The sequence below is a fragment of the Fukomys damarensis genome, unplaced genomic scaffold, assembly GCF_012274545.1.
Source record: "Fukomys damarensis isolate Sample0158 unplaced genomic scaffold, DMR_v1.0_HiC HiC_scaffold_31, whole genome shotgun sequence".
NCBI lineage: Eukaryota > Metazoa > Chordata > Mammalia > Rodentia > Bathyergidae > Fukomys > Fukomys damarensis.
Genome location: NW_022900943.1, coordinates 22721295 through 22738080, shown reverse-complemented (window position 1 = coordinate 22738080; position 16786 = coordinate 22721295). Strand labels below are relative to the sequence as shown.

The following is a 16786-nucleotide window of genomic DNA, read 5'->3' as shown; positions in this document are numbered from 1 at the left end:
CGGGAGTCCGGGCCCGGATCCGCGCGCCGGGACCTCGGGCAAGTTAATCCACCGCGAGGCTTCGCTGCGCTCGTCTGAAGATGGGCGAATACGCTTCTCAAATATCAAACGGGACACTAGATGCCACATGCACCAGAGTAACGCCAGACAGGCTGGGCAGGTGGGAAGGATTTGCAGTTCCTATTTCACCCAGACGACAATCCCACCGGGACTAAACCCTCCCGGGTTTGCAGGTGAGGAAAATGAAACCGAGGGAAAACAGTAGAACTCACTTGGACCCGGGTCAGTGTCTTCAAACACTGCCCACACGTGACTGTTATCAACTGAAAAAGGTCAGGCACCTTTAGCTACCAAAGTGGGAAGTGAGTCTCTGATTTCCTTTCCTCTGTGTAACGACTTTGATGTTTCATTTTGTCATTTGCCTTGGACACTTCTGTGAATGATAAAACATTAGTTTGGTGAGGCTGAATCTGGGCTTGACTCTAAGGGTCGGTGTATTTTTATATACACACATATATTTATTATTATTGTTTCAATTTATGCTTGGTTGTGATGTAAAAAGAATCATTCCGTATATATTGATCTATAACTTAAGGCACTTTAAATAGATCCTGGAGATTTTTTTCCACGTCAGTATACATTGGTGCTTTTTTTTTTTTTTTCGAGATAATGCAGGGTCTCACTATGTAGTTCAGGTTGGCCTTGAACTCATGGCAATCCTCCTGCCTCAGCCTCTCAAGGGTTGAGATCACAGGCGTGTGCCACCAGACCCAGCTCACTGGTGCTTTCTTGAATAGTGTGTTCATGTAAGCTGGAGCCATCAAGATCATCCAGCATTTTCTCCCTATGACCAGTCGCTCTTTTAGGTTCACTCAGCCAACCAGGATTCACAGAGTGCCATCTATGTGCCAGGTCGTGTCACACAGTGGGCAGAACTTTTATTGTGGAGATGGAACGCGACAGTGAGCTGTGTCTCAATGGGGGTCAGCTCAACTTTAGCTTGGTCCATTTGTTACTTCTGGAGCACAAACAATGTACAGTCAAGTAAGTGTCTCTCTCTTGGTATGAAATGATGCCCACTAGCTGTGTACCATTAGATTCATTTCCCTGAAGGATAGAAACAGGTTTTCTGAATAGACTAAGTGATATATATATATACATGTATATATATATATAAAATGAAATATATATATATATAAAATGAAATTAAATATTACTGGTTCTCAAGAAGGAAGGGAATTTTGACACACGCTACCACTTGAATGGCCCCGAGCACAGAATGGGAAACAACCAGTCACAAGTATTATATTATTTCACTTAGAAGCTATCTAAAGAAGCCAAATTCATAGAAACAAAAGAAGTGGTTGTCAGGGTCGAGAGGAAGGGAAAAGGGAAGTTGTTTAATGTGTATGGAATTTCAGGATTTTGCTGTTTATTCATAGCTCAGGATCCAACCCAGGGCCTCACACATGTGTTCTACCTCTGAGCTGCACTCCAGCTCCTAGAGCTTCTGATTTGCCGGATGCAAAGTCCTGTAAATACACTGCACAATAATGTGGATGGGCTTGTTGTTTTTTGTTTTGTTTTGGTGCGATTGCAAACTAGTGCCACCACACCCAGCTTTCTTTTTTTGTGTTCAGTTGTGTTAAAATATTCTTGACATGGAATCTGTCATCCTAGCTGGCCGAGGTAGTGTACACCTGTAATCACACAGCAGTAATCTACACAGCAGTCTGAGAGGCTGAGACGGTAGAGTTGTAAGCTTGAGCTCATCCTGGGCAGTTTAGCAGTTTAGCAAGACCTTATCTCAAGATAAACAGAAGGAAGAACCAAGGAAGGAATAAAGAAAAAGAAAGAAAGAAAGATTGAAGATAGAGCTCAGTGTGAAGTCCAGGGGTTCAATTCCTAGGATGGGGATAAAAAAAAGCAAACAAGATTCTCATACAAACTCTTTTGTAAGCAGATTTATCCTGCACTTTGAATCTGGTGGTTGAATCTGCTTTCTGCTGGGGCTTAATGCTTGCTGGAATCCACCAGTTTTCCCAGGGTGTGTATGAGGGGCGTGGCAAGAGAGTCCTGCTGAGTTTCTTGGGCTTGACTTGGCACCAGAGTTTTCTCCAGGTTTCCTTGCTTGGAGCAGAGCTGCTTTTCCTTGCTCTCCATAAATGTTGGCATTTCTATATCTTTGGGGATGAGGTTCTTTGGTTATCTGTAGAGCAAAACTCTGAGACTCTTTCAAAGTGCCACACTAGTTCCAAGCAGGGAGAAGCAATCCTTTTGCTGGTCACAGAGAAGCTGCGTTCTTCCTCAGCTTGGGAGCATGAGGACAGCAGCGTCCTGGCATCCTGCTCTTTCCTTGCTGCCTCAGAGCTGGGTTGGCAGCCCCAGCTGAAGGCAGAGTGGTCCTGGGCCTCTTGCTGGTTCTGGATCTGCTCAAACAGCGTAGGGCCAGGTGGGCATCACACAGGTGGGGGCTGTGCTCAGTAATTTGAATGGCAGAGTTAACCTGATGAATTCCCTTCTTTATTCTCCCACTTCTCCTCCAACTGTGCGCGGCTAGGGTGTGGAATTTCCTCCCTGGCAGACTCAAAGCCTGTTAGGCTGAAGGACCAGAGGCAACTGAAATTCTTCCCTTGACTAATTGTGAATCTCTCTCTCTCTCTCTCTCTCTCTCTCTCTCTCTCTCTGTGTGTGTGTGTGTGTGTGTGTGTGTGTGTGTGAGACTAGGTAAACCCAGGGCTTGCTCTCTGAGCTACTTCCCCAGCCCTGTTTATTTTGAGAGTCTCCCTAACTGATGAGGCTGTTTGAACTTTTGATCCTCTATCCTCAGCCTTGCACAATCCACAGCGCTGAGATTATAGGCACAATAAAAAAATATGGTTATTTTTTTTTTTTTTTTTACTTTGAGGGCCTTTGTCCTTTTGAACTTGAGCAGAACACCCAGCCCAGAGAAGGAAATTTCTCTTAGTCAGAAACTTGAATTTTCCGTAGCACACCTTGGAGGAAACACATTTCCCCTTGGCTTCTTTTTCTCCATGCCCTATATTCAGGTTTCAGATTCGCTTTCTCTTCCCTCGTATCGGGGTCTGTTGGTGTCTGGACCAGGAGAAGCCACTCAAATTTTCCTTGCAAGCTAAAGAGAATTCTGGTTATGTGAAGCTTTTTGCTTGTGATTAGAAGATTATAGCCTACACATCAGTTGCCGCATTGGGGATGCATATCATGTTTGATTCTTTTTCTCTAAATTCACTCAGTTGAGATAAAAAGAACAAGGATATGGGAGCGATAAATTCTCTGGAAATATTAAAAGGGAGAAGAGAAGGATAATGAGAGGAAGCCAGAGTTGCTGGTCACAGTTCTAGTGGGGGCTGCGTGCGCTCCCAGCCTCCCAAAAGTTCCTAAGCGTTTGTTGTCTGTAAAGGGGAATAGTCACCATGTTTCGGCTACTTCTTTCTAGGAGTTAGGACGGTGCCTTGAGTCACAGATTCGGTTGGGGATCTGATGAAGGCCATGCCAACCTGGCTTGGTAAGAGGGACGTTGGTGAGTGGGTTACAGAGCTCTGTCTTCTGACCCTCAGCCCGGCCTGGTGTTGGAAGTGTGTTTCCGCTCCCCTCCGCTCCGCTCCCTTCTTCCCGTCCTCCCTTCCTGTCTGCTTTCCTCACTCCCCGCCTTCCTTCACTTCTTCCTTTCTTCCTTCCACTTGTTAAAGGAAATGAAGATAATATAGATTCTTTCTGGAAACTGAATATTGGTTGAGATATAAAATATTCCCCCAAAGGCTCACACACACACACACACACACACACACACACACACACACACAGAGTTTGGGCTTTCGGAGGTGCTTGGATTTCAGGGACTCTAGAATTCCCAGTGGATTAACCCACCGATGAGTTCATAGATTAGTCTGCTGAAAGGAGGAAGGGCTTTATCAGAGGAGACAGGTCACTGGGGACATGATCTGGTAGGGCGTATTCTTTTTTTTTTTTTTAGCCCAGGCTGGCCTTGAACTTGAACTTGCAGTAATCATCCTGCCTCAACCTCCCAAGTGATAGAACTACAGGTGTGTGCCCACCACGCCCAACTACCATGGTTTTTAAACATTTTTCATTCCCCAAAGGAATCCCACTAAGGAGCTGTCATCCTTGAGTCTTCTCCACCTATACTAATCTACTTTTTGTCCCTACAGATTTACCTATTTAGCTGTTTTATATAGGATAATGTATATAGCTATGGTCCTGGTGACTGGTTTATTTTACTTAGCATGATATCTTCAAGGCTCATTCACATTGCAGCATATTCGGATGCTTTATTTCTTTGAATTGTTCAATCATATTTAATTGCATGGATATATCATAATTTATTTGTCCATTGATGAACATTTAGATTGTTTCTACTTTCTGGTTCTTATGAATAATGCTCCTATGAACATTTCTGTGCACAAATTTTTGTGTGGATATGCGCTTTCATTTGTCTTCAGTGGAATTGCTGGGTGAAATGATAAAGCTGTGTTTAGATTTTTTTGTTTGCTTTTGCAGCACTGGGGATTCAGGACTAGGGCCTTGTGCCTGCTAAGCAAGTGCTGTAGGACTGATCCACATTCCTAGCCCTTTGCATTTTTTATTTTGAGGCAGGGCTTCATTACTTGCCCAGGCTGGTCTTGAACTTGCAACCCTTCTCCTACCTCAGGCTCTTGAATAGCTGGGATTACAGGCATGTGTCGTTGCTCCCAGCTGTATTTAGATGTTTGAGCAGCTGCAGACATTTTCGTCCAAAGCCGTTGTATATTTTATATTCCTACCAGCAATCTGTGGTAATTCTAGTTTGTCCCCATCTTCTGGGTTGTTTGAATTTTTGGTTGTAGCTGTCTTAGTGGATGACCCCAAAGAAATTCCGAAAGAGGAACCTTGTGGGTTTTTTTTTGGTACTGGGGATCGAACTTGGGACCTACACTTGCGAGGCAGGTGGCGGCACCACTGAGCTAAATCACAGGCCCATACCTGTGGTTTTGATTTGTATTTCCTCAGCGCCTAATGACCTGGGCCGTCTTTCCATGTGCTTGTTGGCTCTTTGTGTGTCTTTGTAAAACACTGCCCATTCAGGTCTTTTGCATAGCTTTTATTTTTGAGAGAGTTCTTGAGATTGTCTCCTGGGAGAGGTGCATATTCATGAGCACACGAATATCACTGTGTACTCACTGAGGGCTTAGGACCCTTCCAACATCTCTATGGGTCTGAGGACTCCTTCAGAGGACATGCTATTTGTCAGGAACCTTACAGGTTTGATCTCAGTCATGACTATGTATACGGGGTCTTCCAGGTTTAATATGATAATCAGATATTTAGGAGAATAATTGCAAACCATAAAACACTATATTTATTTATTTTTAAAGTAACTTTTATCCCATTCCCCCCTCAAGCCGTCTCCCGTCCCTATGTACAAAAGCTGTTTCCATTTTTTCCTTCTATTTTCACTCTTTTTCTTGTCCCTCTCTCTTTTCTCTCTCCCTCTGTCCTTGTTCCCTTTCCCATTTGAGCAATTTCTTCCCACTTCACAGCATCCATTATACATTTCAGTCCTTATTTCCACTTTCAGTTTCTCACACCACAGAAACAAGAGGTATTTAACTATGTGAGTGCAATTTATTCCACTTAGTGTGGTCTCAGGGTCCATCATTTAGCTATAAATGTCTGAAACCCATCCTTCTTTACGGCAGAGTTTAAAAACAACACATCTTCTTTATCCACTTGTCAGTTGATGGGCATTTAGGCGGTTTCCAAGATTTAGCTATTACAAACTGTGCCGCTATAAACATGGATGTGCATAAATCATTGTGGCATGATGCTTTTAATTCTTTCGAGAAGATACCGAGAGGAGATACAGCTGGGTCAAATAGAACCTCTAGTTCTAGATTTTTCAGAAATCTCCATACTGATTTCCACAGTGGTTGCACCAGTCTGCACTCCCACCAACAGTGGAGAAGGGTTCCTTTCTCCCCACAGCCCCACCAGCATTTGTTATTGGTTGATTTCCTGATAGCAGCCACTCTTTGTGGGGTGAGGTGGAACCTCAGGGTAAAACACTATGTTGAAACCAAGATTTTCAAGGCAAAAAGTTTTCTGAAATAAAGGACTTATTGAGGGATTACAGATGCTGACCAGAAAAGGACCCAGTACTGGGACAAATTCTACAACAACCAGAAGCAAGGTCAGGAAGCAGTTGGAACTATATCCTCTGGTGCTGAGCCCAGAGCATTTTTATAATGAAAATTTGCCTGTCACCCCAGCTGAGGCAGGAGGGTTGTCACAAGTTCAAGGCCAGCCTGTTCTATACAGCGAGACTCTGTCTTAAACAAGCAAGCCGCCCAACAAACGAAGAAGGAAAGCACAAATAGTATACATTGAACCTGTACTGGCTATAGATGAGAGAGGCAGGATGGAGCACAGCAGAGAGAGCTTTGGGGTAGGGAGTCAGCCTGTAAGCGCAAGTCCTATAAATGAGCAGTGGCGTGGCAGGAAGTGTTAGGCTGTCTTTTATGAATCTGAGTATCACTCTCAAACTGTTGTCTGCCTTGGCAGACTATCCAGCCTCTCTGAGACCAGTGCGCTTATTCATAAAAGGAGAATAATAATCACACCCAACTAGTGTTGGACAGATAGAGTTAGTGAACCAAGTGACTTGTATTATGATCTCTGTGCACCAGAGTGCAGAACAAATTCTTATCGTACGGTTGGCATTGCTCATACATCCTCTGCTCTGTGAAGATGAAAAAATGGTGCCAGGTACCACGAAAACCTCTGCTTTTCTAGAGAAAGTAGATATACTCCACTGATCTTTCAAAAGCCAGGGGTTTTTGTAAATCGAATCTTGTAATCTTCCCAGAAGGACAGTAGTGTTATTCTTGGACAGGGAACTTGGCCTGTGTCTTAAACCTTTTTGGCCGCTGTTAGTATCTGCCTGAGAAGGATCTTGAGACAAAACAAACCCAAACTCAATTTTGGTTCTTATCCAGAATAGAGAAATTCTAGTCTTCAGAGCAGACGGTTTTACTGTTGACCTCAGGTGAGGCAAGTGGCTATTTTGGAATTAACATGAGAAGAGGATCTTTAATCCATTTCTTCTTCTGCTTCCTGCTTCCTGCTTCCTGCTTCCTTCTTCGTTTTTTCCTTAAGAACGTAAAAAAAGCCAGGCATGGTGTCACATGCCTGTGAGCCCAGTATTCTGGGAGTCTGAGATAGGAGAATGGTATGTTTTGTGTCCTGAGGTATTTAGTGAGAACCTGCCTCAAAAAAAAAAAAAAAAAAAAAAAAAAAAAAAAAAATGGAGGGAGGCTGGGGATGTAGCCCAGTGCAGAGACCCAAAACAACACAAAACAAAACTGACTAGTTCTTTCTAAGTTGGTCAGGCCTGCCTCAAATTCCTGGGTTCAATCACTACTCCTGCCTCTGCCTCCGCCTCCCAAGACGCACACGGCTGTACTCTGCCTTAAAGATCCAAAATCTTAAAACTGAAAATCTTTCTAAAATGATCACTGTTTTTCAGGCCAGCTTTGGAAAAGGCAGTGTAGGAGGGAATTGTGAATTGGCGTGACTCTACAGAAGGGGTCTGATTCTTGCAGGGAACAGAAGGCGAGCCACTCTGGCTCCTGCTTGGCGCTCTCAGGCCTCTTACGGCCTCTTCCTGGGAGGCCGAAAGCAGTCTTGAGAAGCAGCTCTTATCTTGGAGCCATTCAGACAGAAAAGGCGTCTTGCTCCTGGGCACTTGGGCTTGGCTGAAAGGCAGCGCTGAGTGGAGAGGGACCAGAGCCCTTAGCCATTGGAGAACCCCAGGGTTGTCCAGTGTTGCTATGGGGTTTCTGCTCCCCCAGGGCAGATCTGCAGGGCCCAGGTGCCAGACAGCTCAGGTCCCCAACCACGCTTTCATCAGCTTTGTTCTCCGACCTACAGACAATGATGGTGGGATCTTTTCGGTTATTTTATTTTATTTTTTTATAGCCTGGGTTTATACCTGGAGGTGGCTATTGTAAAATATTCCTCTTTATAATACAATCACAAAATGTTAATCCCTCTTTCAGAAGTACTCTTTTGGGTTGCTTCCTAGGTCTTTTCCTTATGAAGATATTGTATTTCCTCTTACAAGATCAGAAGAAAACAAATGTAGTAGAAATGTCTTCATAGTCAAAACCTATTGAAAGTGGACATCTGTCCTACAGGTTGGCTCCTCACCGTGTGGTGGGGATGTGCCCTTTTCCTTCCCCAGTGTCACTGAAAGTACAATTAGTCCCGAAACTACACCACTGAACTTTGAGCATCAAGTATAAAACCAAGAAACAAATTAGGACATTTAAACCTAGCAAATGATATTTCCTCTCTGTCATCCTCTGTTACATATGGGATTCTTTTCAGACCTAAAAAAAAACTTTCACGAAGTATTTCTAGGACAATAATGGATAGCTTTATCCCTCCTGGAGCGTCATAATATTTGCATGAGCTTATATGGACACAAAGCTTTTTCTTTTTCTCCCATGTTAAAATCTTCATTTTGCAGCACATCCTTTAAGGAACACTGGTAAGTCCGGGCATGGTGAGGCTCGTCTGTAATCCCTGCCCTTGGGAGGCTGAGGCAGGAGGATTGCTGTGAGTTCAAGGCCAGCCTGGGCTACATAGTGAGACTGTCTCAAAACAAAACAAGAACAACAAACAAACAAACAAACAAAAAATAAAAGGGAAGGAAAAAACACTGGTAAAATGCTCACCGCTGTGCCCTGCGGACGTGGGGACACCACCTCACCTTCAGTGGCACAGCACGGTGGGTCCATGGTCATGAAGTGCAGCGTAAGTGGGCAGCACAGCGGGGGCATGAAGGAGAGTTTGATTCAGATCTGAGCATCTCTGGAAGATTTTCCAGAGGACATGGAGTCTAGATTGGTAGAGAAAGGGGAAGGTAGGGAGAGCAGCTGCAGGTGGATTCAGACTCTGACGGTGTTCCCTAGGGAGGAGCCAGGGAGGAGGCGGGAGAGGGGACCCCCAGAGGACGCGGAGGCAGTGAACTGTGTGACCTTGTGAAGGACTTTTAAGCTTTTTGTCCAAGGAGTGGGGAGCCACTGGGAGGCGGCAGGCGGGAATGACTGGCTCTGTTGTTCGCCTGCAAGGAGATGGCAACCCTTTCTGTAGGGAAGAGGCTGAAGACCGGGAAATCGAGGCAGGCCTGAGAGGCAGTTTAGGCAAGAGTTTGAGGTGTCTTTAACTAGGGAGGTGATGGCATTGAGTGGGGTAGTGGCAAATGAGATACAGAGAGACAACATGTGGAAGAGAGATTTCAGAGGGAGAATGGGTGGACCCTGGAGGTTAACGGGGTGGGAAGTAAGGACGGGAAGGAACCAGGAACGACACTTTGGCCTTGTGTGGTGCTGCAGGCCTGTAATCCTCACAGTCCAGGAGGCTGAAGCAGAGAGATCTCAAGTTATAGCCCAGCCTGGGCAACTTAGATATTTGGCCACAGTCTGGGTCCAAATAAAAAAAGGCTGGGTATGCATCTCGGTGGGTGTGAAGGTCCTAGGTTCCATCTCCAGTACTGCAAAAAAGAAAAAAAAAAAAGGCGATTTGGTTTCTGTTTTTCTTTTTATCTTTAGTGCATGTTGATGACACAGAAACTGCCTCATCTTGCAGAACTGCGATCACTTTCCTCCCACCCCACCCTTCCATCCTCTCCTCGCCCTTCTCCCCACACTTGCAGCTCCAGCTCGGATCTAGGGTCCTGAAGAGCCTTAGGCAGTACAGGCAGGCGGTAGCCAGGAAGGGAGCCCCAGGTTCATTTTGTCAGGAGACCCTGCTGTCCGCTGTCAAACCTGGTGAGGAAAAAGCGGCGGCTCAGGTGCACACAGGTAAACAGACGTCCCTGGTTAGGACCGTTCCTGGGCTCAGGGCCGGTGCTCCCCACCCGAGACCAAATCCTTGCGAGGGGAACTGCGATCACTTTCCTCCCACCCCACCCTTCCATCCTCTCCTCGCCCTTCTCCCCACTCTTGCAGCTCCAGCTGGGATCTAGGGTCCTGAAGAGCCTCAGGCAGTACAGTCAGGCGGTAGCCAGGAAGGGAGGCCCAGGTTCAGTTTGTCAGGAGACCCTGCTGTCAGCTGTCAAACCTGGTGAGGAAAAAGCGGCGGCTCAGGTGCACACAGGTAAACAGACGTCCCTGGTTAGGACCGTTCCTGGGCTCAGGGCCGGTGCTCCCCACCGAGACCAAATCCTTGCGAGCTGAGCGGAGGTGCAGGGAAGGGCGGGTGGGCTGGACGCCCCAGGGGGTGAGGGCGCGACCGTCCTACAAGCTCCCTAGCGAGTGCAGAGCAGGGCTGGCGGGAAGGGCCACCGCGGGAGCACAGCCTGGGTCCCGGTTAGCATTCTTCACACGGTGACCTCGGCCTCCTGGGGCTAGTTTCTGCTCATTTTTAGAGAGATCTGTCAGTTTTCTGCAAGTTAAAACTCGGCAGTTTACACGCTTTCTGTGCACTGATGCACAGAACTGAAGAACGGGCCTGGCCCTCCGCAGAGGTTCCGGGTCCTGGGAAGATCAGGAAGGACCAGCCCCTCTCTTCTTACATCTGGGTGTGGCTTCTCTTAGGCTCCTGAATGTCCGGCAAAAGGAGGGGCTGTAACCCGGCCAGGGACCCAGAGAGGGAGTCGCCAGTGTCACCAGATCGTCTGCTTTTCTTCCTCAGACTCTTCTCCTTCTGCAGTATCAGGAGTTCTGTAGAAGTATGATTAAGAAAAACAAACAGCCCAGAGCCCTGCTTTTTTAAAGGCTTGCGAGACGTAATGAGGACATGCACATTGCATTTTAGTTCCTTTTCTTTTGCCTTTCCCGCTCCTCCCTCTCCTCTGCTGCATTCCCAGGTCCCCTTGCGTCCACAGAGAGCCCACCTACCTCTCTGTTCCCAACTCCTAGCTTTTATTTTGCTCTTTACATTATATACTTTGGTTTTCTCATAAAAGGGAAATCACATGGTGTCTAACCTGTCGGATTTATATCTAGAGCGTTCTTTTTGTTGAAGCCTTCTGATCTTCATTCAGTTATCGTTATTGATGATCGATATTCACATGTTTTCAAAGTTCTGTTGTAGATATTAATTGCTTTATCGATTATTCTGGGTATTGAACCCAGATGATGGATTGCATCTCCAGTCTTTTTGTTGTTGTTTCTGGGGATGGAACTCAGGAGTTTGCACTCGCCAGGCCGGTGAGTAGCACTGATAGACAACCCAGCCTCCCCCTACCCCGCTTTCTTCCCTGTTTTGAGACAAGGTCTTGCCAGGTTGTTCAGTTGCCTGGCTGGGTCTCAGACTTGTGATTCGCTTATCTCACTCTCCTGGAGGGCTGGGATAATAGGCCTGTGCCACCATTCTGGCTGCTGAAGATACTTTAACATTTCTGAACATAAAAGAAGCCATTGTAGATATGTAAAAAGATTGGTCTTCTGACAAATTTTTTAGCATTTATTTGTGTGTGTGTGTGTGTGTGTGTGTGTGTGTTTGTGTGTGTTTGACACAGGTTTTCACTGTGTAGCTCAGGCTGGCCTTGACTTCATGGCTATCCTCCTGTCTCAGCCTCCCAAATGCTGGGATTACAGGTGTGTGTACCTTACCATTGTAGATATGTAAAAAGATTGGTCTTCTGACAATTAAATTTTTAGCATTTATTTGTGTGTGTGTGTCTGTGTTTGACACAGGTTTTCACTGTGTAGCTCAGGCTGGCCTTGACTTCATGGCTATCCTCCTGTCTCAGCCTCCCAAATGCTGGGATTACAGGTGTGTGTACCTTCACACCCAGGTATATTTTTTTAGATTGCTCAGGAAGTTCTTTTTTGGGCTGGAGATTTGGTTCAGTGGTTCCGCTGCCTGCCTCGCAAACGCAAGGACCTGAGTTTGATCCTCGGTACCAAAAACAAAAAAATAAACCCGAGGGAGTCCTTTTTTCATGAGTATCATTATGAGATGTTATAAAAAATATGGTGAATGCTGCTGCCCAGTGTCATGTAATAGAAAGGCAAACTTATAAAAATATTTCGCTGAATACTCTTTCACCTACACCAGTTTTGGTATCTGTGACTTTTGGCTCTTTTCCAAAGTCAAGATAATCCTGAAAGGTAAACATTTTAGGCAGCTGCAACAGTGCCGAAGACAGAAAAGAGGCTGGATATGCTGGTGCAAACCTGTAATTCCAGCACTCAGAAGCTGAGGCAAGAGGATCACCAAGAGTTCAAGGCCAGCCTGGACTACAATAGCAAGACCTTATCTCAAAAAAAAAACAAAAAAAAAACAAAAAAAACAAAAGAGAACCTGTAGAACTGCAAGAATGTGCGGAAGTGAGGGAGAGGATTTTGAGGGAGATTAACAGCAGCGTGTCTTACTCTAATAAATTTAAAAGTTTTAAACATTCACCATAGCTTTGGTAACATAGAGGACGATTAATAAGTGGTATACATTGGTAGGTGAGAGGCCAAAGGAATTACAGGAGCTCTGTGTAAAGGAGCACTGCTCAGCCCTTAGATGAATGACACAGTTCTTCCTTCTTTATGGTACGGAAAGTTATTATTAAGCGAAATGAACCAAAGTGCAGAAAAATGTGTAAAATATACCTGTATTCATGTACGTTTTTTGATATAAGTTTAGAAATGCATAGAATATACTTGGGAAAATGTACAACAAACTGCAATAGAGGTTAGCTTTTTGAGGAGGGAAAGAGTTGGTTGACAACAGGGGTGGGAGGGTCGTTTAACTTTTCCTTCCGTCACCTGTTGGCCTGTGCCCCCCGTGTGTTCTCTTCTCTTCCCGCCCCTTCCCCCTTCTTCCCTTCCCTTCCCTTCCATTCCTCTGCCTCTTCCTCCTCTTCCTCTTTTCCTTTCCTGTCCTGTCCCTCTCCTTTTTTTTCTTTTTGTGGTGCTGGGGATTGAACTCAAGTCCTTTGCATGGAGCTGTATCTTCAGCCTTTTTAAAAAGTTTATATTAGGGGACAGGGTCTTACCAAATCGCTGACTTTCTCAGGCTTGGCTCGAATTTGGGATCCCTGCACATCAGCTTCCTAGAGTGCTGGGATTCCAGGTGTGCCCTGCCACATCTATATTAACCATTTTCAACGTTGCCTATGAAAAAGCGTTCGGAGGGGCTGGAGGTGCAGCCCTGTGGTAGAATGCTTACCAGTGTGCTTCAAGCCCTTGGGTCAGCCCCACCCACCCAGCCAGACCTGGTGTAGCATATTCTAGATAGAATGAAGCTTTGGAATATAATAACTAAGTGCAACATCATTACAGTGAAAACATCACAAGTATCTATTTGTTTTGTTCATTGCTATGTTGTTGTTAAGCAGCACAATTGTAGAGGATTTACTTGAAGTGATTGTAATTATTATTACTGCAGCAACCCAGGGATCATTCACCCCGGAAGAGCAAAAGGTCTCTCCTTGTGCTGGCAGAGAGCACACCCACAGGCTAGGGAAGAAAGCAGATTTGCCTAGCTCTTCTTCCATCCTTGTTTTTCTGTCATTACAGCTTGACCGGCTGTAGTCAGTGCCCGGCCATCCCCAGTTACTCTTGCTTTGATTCTTTACCCCAAGTTCTCATTCCCTTGGTACGGATGCCTGCAAACCCACATATTCTTTCCTTTTTCTTGGAAGTAAAACATGTATTGGTAACGTTTTAGATACACACAAGGATGACGTCCACCGTAGGGAATTCATACCTGTACGTGGTATTTCTTGTTTCTTTTTGTTCCCATTCCACTCCTCTCCGTCCGGTCTCTCTTCTCTTCCTTATTTACAAAGCCTTGTTTCCATTTTTCCTTCTATTCTCTTTCTCTCTTGCCCCTTCGTTCCTTCCCCCTCCCCTCTCCCATGTTTGCTTTCTCATTTGAGCATTTTCTTCCTATTTCTCAATATCTATTATACATTTTTGTCCTTCTGTTTTCTCACATCAGAGATGTGTATTTAGACGTGTGTGTCTGACTTATCTCACTTAAGAGTATGGTCTCAAAATGCATCCATTTAGCTAGAAATGGCTCAAGCTTATTCTTCATGGCTGAGTAGTACTCCACTGCATAAAAACCCCACATCTTCTTTATCCATTGGTCATTGATGCGAATTCACATATTCACACTAAGGCACATGTTTTTGAATTAGGTTATTAGGGAAATCCTGGACTACTTTATTGCAGGAATATCGTGTCCTCATGGCTATCCGGTTGGGATACCCTTGATGTTCCCCATCTGTTGTACACTGGGTGGCTGTTTAGTTGCGAGAGTGTGTCGTGTGCTCCGTGATTCACAGAGCACTCTTTGTGGAATGAAATGAACTGTGTCACTGTACTGTGACGTGCTGGTAATAAATGGGGCCCTGTGACTGCACAGCTGTGTCCCCCATAACATCCCCAGGTGCCCCCTCGCTTTCACAGCCCAGGTCCAGAGCCTCTCATTTGGTTTGTTCATCGGAAACCACATGGCCACTCTCTGTATTTGCAGTATTAGTCACAAAGAAAGTATTTATTTAAATTTCCTGGTTCCATATGATACGCACATTTTCACTGAAGAATCAAACTTCTTCTCTAGCTCGGATCACTGTGGTTAATAACTCTGTTGTTTAGTCGTGGAAGCCTTTCTTCTATGCTCTGAAGCTTAGACATCTCGAAAGTACGTGGCCCTCCTTCTCTGTTTTCTGCCCCTCGATGACAGCACGGCTTTGCCCATCATTTTGTCACCCTAACATGGATATTTTTGAAATGTCCAGGTCAAAAACCCCTGTATTTCTAGCTGACATGGAATTCTTCCACCTTGTCTCAGACCTGTGTTGTCTTTCAAGGATTTCCTAATTCCATGTCTTCCTTGATGACTCTGCATGTATTTACCTGCATAAGGGATATTTTGCTTCTAAAGTTTTTTTTTTTAAATAGGGTCTCGATATGTAATTCAGGCTGACCTTGAATTTACTATGAACTTACTATTCAAGTCTGGCCTTGAGCTCACAGCGATCCTCCTGCCTCAGCCTCTCAAGCTTGCTCAAGTTTTATGGCCTGTGCTTGTACCATCTGTAACTTACTCAATACCTGCTTGTAAATCTAAGGGCTTCCACTTTGGTGCTAGAATTTGGTATCTTATTTTATTTATTCACTTACAGCGCACTGGAGATTGAAATCAGAGCCCGGCATATGTTAGGCAAGTGCTCTACCACTGAGCTACACCCTAATCCCCTAATCTTTGCTTTTTTCTTTTTTTTTTTGAGACCAAGTCTCACTATGTAGTTCAGTCTGGTCTTGAACTGTGTAGTCCTGACTGGCCTCGAATTTGTAGTATCTCAGCCACCTGAGTGCTGGGATCACAGGCGTGTGCCACCATGCCTGATATTTATTTTTATTACAATATGAGCTGTCAAAATATTTTCTAAATGAATGGGTACAGTATTTTCCTTGGAGGTATCAGTGCTCTAAAGGGGGAGTGGGTAAATTGGTAGAGTACTTCCTGCTCTGGTTTCCAAGTTCACTGGGCGGTCATTTTAATGACATCTTTAGGTGGATGGGTAGGGTAAGCACTGAAGTCAGCTGTAAGGTTAAAAATGGGAAGTGCACAAAATTATCCTTCCACTGCCCGTAAAGTAGAGTCCATGAAGATTCGCTGTGCAACTGCTTTGTCGGAACTTTCTTCAGTTGAGGACTGGATTAAATGAAGAACCTTGGAAGTCTGGAATCTCAGCGAGACAGAGGCAGGGCACCCACTGAGATACACTGTGCTTGTGTAAAAACGAGACTCACAGGGGCTTGCGAATTCTCTCACTTCCCTGGCCCAGGGACTGACACAGTTGCTGATGAATAAATTCTCTGTGTGCTCAAGGTCCTGCTGGTCTCAGAGTTTTCCAAGTCCTTTCCCAAGGTCTTTCTGTAGGACTTTCTGAAGGTACTCAAAGTCAAAATTATTGTTGTAGAGCTACTGAGACACGATTTGTCCTTTTAGCTCATTTTTTATGAATGTACTTCTCCCGAGGTTATATGATGACTCTATGATTATCTAAAGAGGTGATTAAAATACTCTTTAATTTTCCAAATATTTGTCTTCACGAGGCCAGTTTTCTATATATACTTCAACCAAAACCACTCGCTGCAACAGATTAAACACGGAAGCAAATAAAAGCATACAGCTGTTTTAAACAGGTATGAAAGAAATTTGCAAAGATGTAAGATAATGTTCTTATAGACGTTTTTTGGAGGGGGGGGATTTTTCTTTAAAACATTTTATGGTAAGCCAGGCATGGTGGTACATGCCTGTAATTCCAGTACTCCGGGAGGCTGAGGCAGGAGGATAACAAGTTTGAGTCCATCATGGGCAATGTAGCAATTTATAGAGGCTTTGTCTCAAAAAAAAAAAAAGATTTTAAAAAAGGGTGTGATGAGGATGTAGCTCACTACAAAGACCCTGGTTTAATCCCCAGCACCACAAAAAATTATATTGTATTTTTTCGTTTGTTACTCTATTTTTGGTTGCAAAATCTCACTATGCAGCCTGACTAGCCTCAAATTCACTATGTAGGGCTGGGCATTTAGCTCAGTGTCACCTGCACCTGCCTCACAAGTGTAAGGTCCTGAGTTTGATCCCTGGTACTGCAATAAATGAATAAATACAAATTTAAACAAAAAAAAAATTTTTTTTGTACCGGGGATCAAACTTGGGACCTTTTGCTTATGAGCAACACAGAGCTAAATCCCTGGCCCTAAAAGATTCTTTTTTTTTTTTTTTTTTTTTTTTTTTGGGTTTA

At 44.7% G+C, this 16786-nt stretch overlaps 1 protein-coding gene across 4 annotated transcripts in view; it reads left to right on the top strand.

Moving 5' to 3' along the window:
* The window catches only part of Trpm6 (transient receptor potential cation channel subfamily M member 6), a 152187-nt gene that overhangs the window by 769 nt on the left and 134632 nt on the right, over positions 1-16786 (top strand). The gene's annotated exons all lie outside the window — the stretch shown is intronic.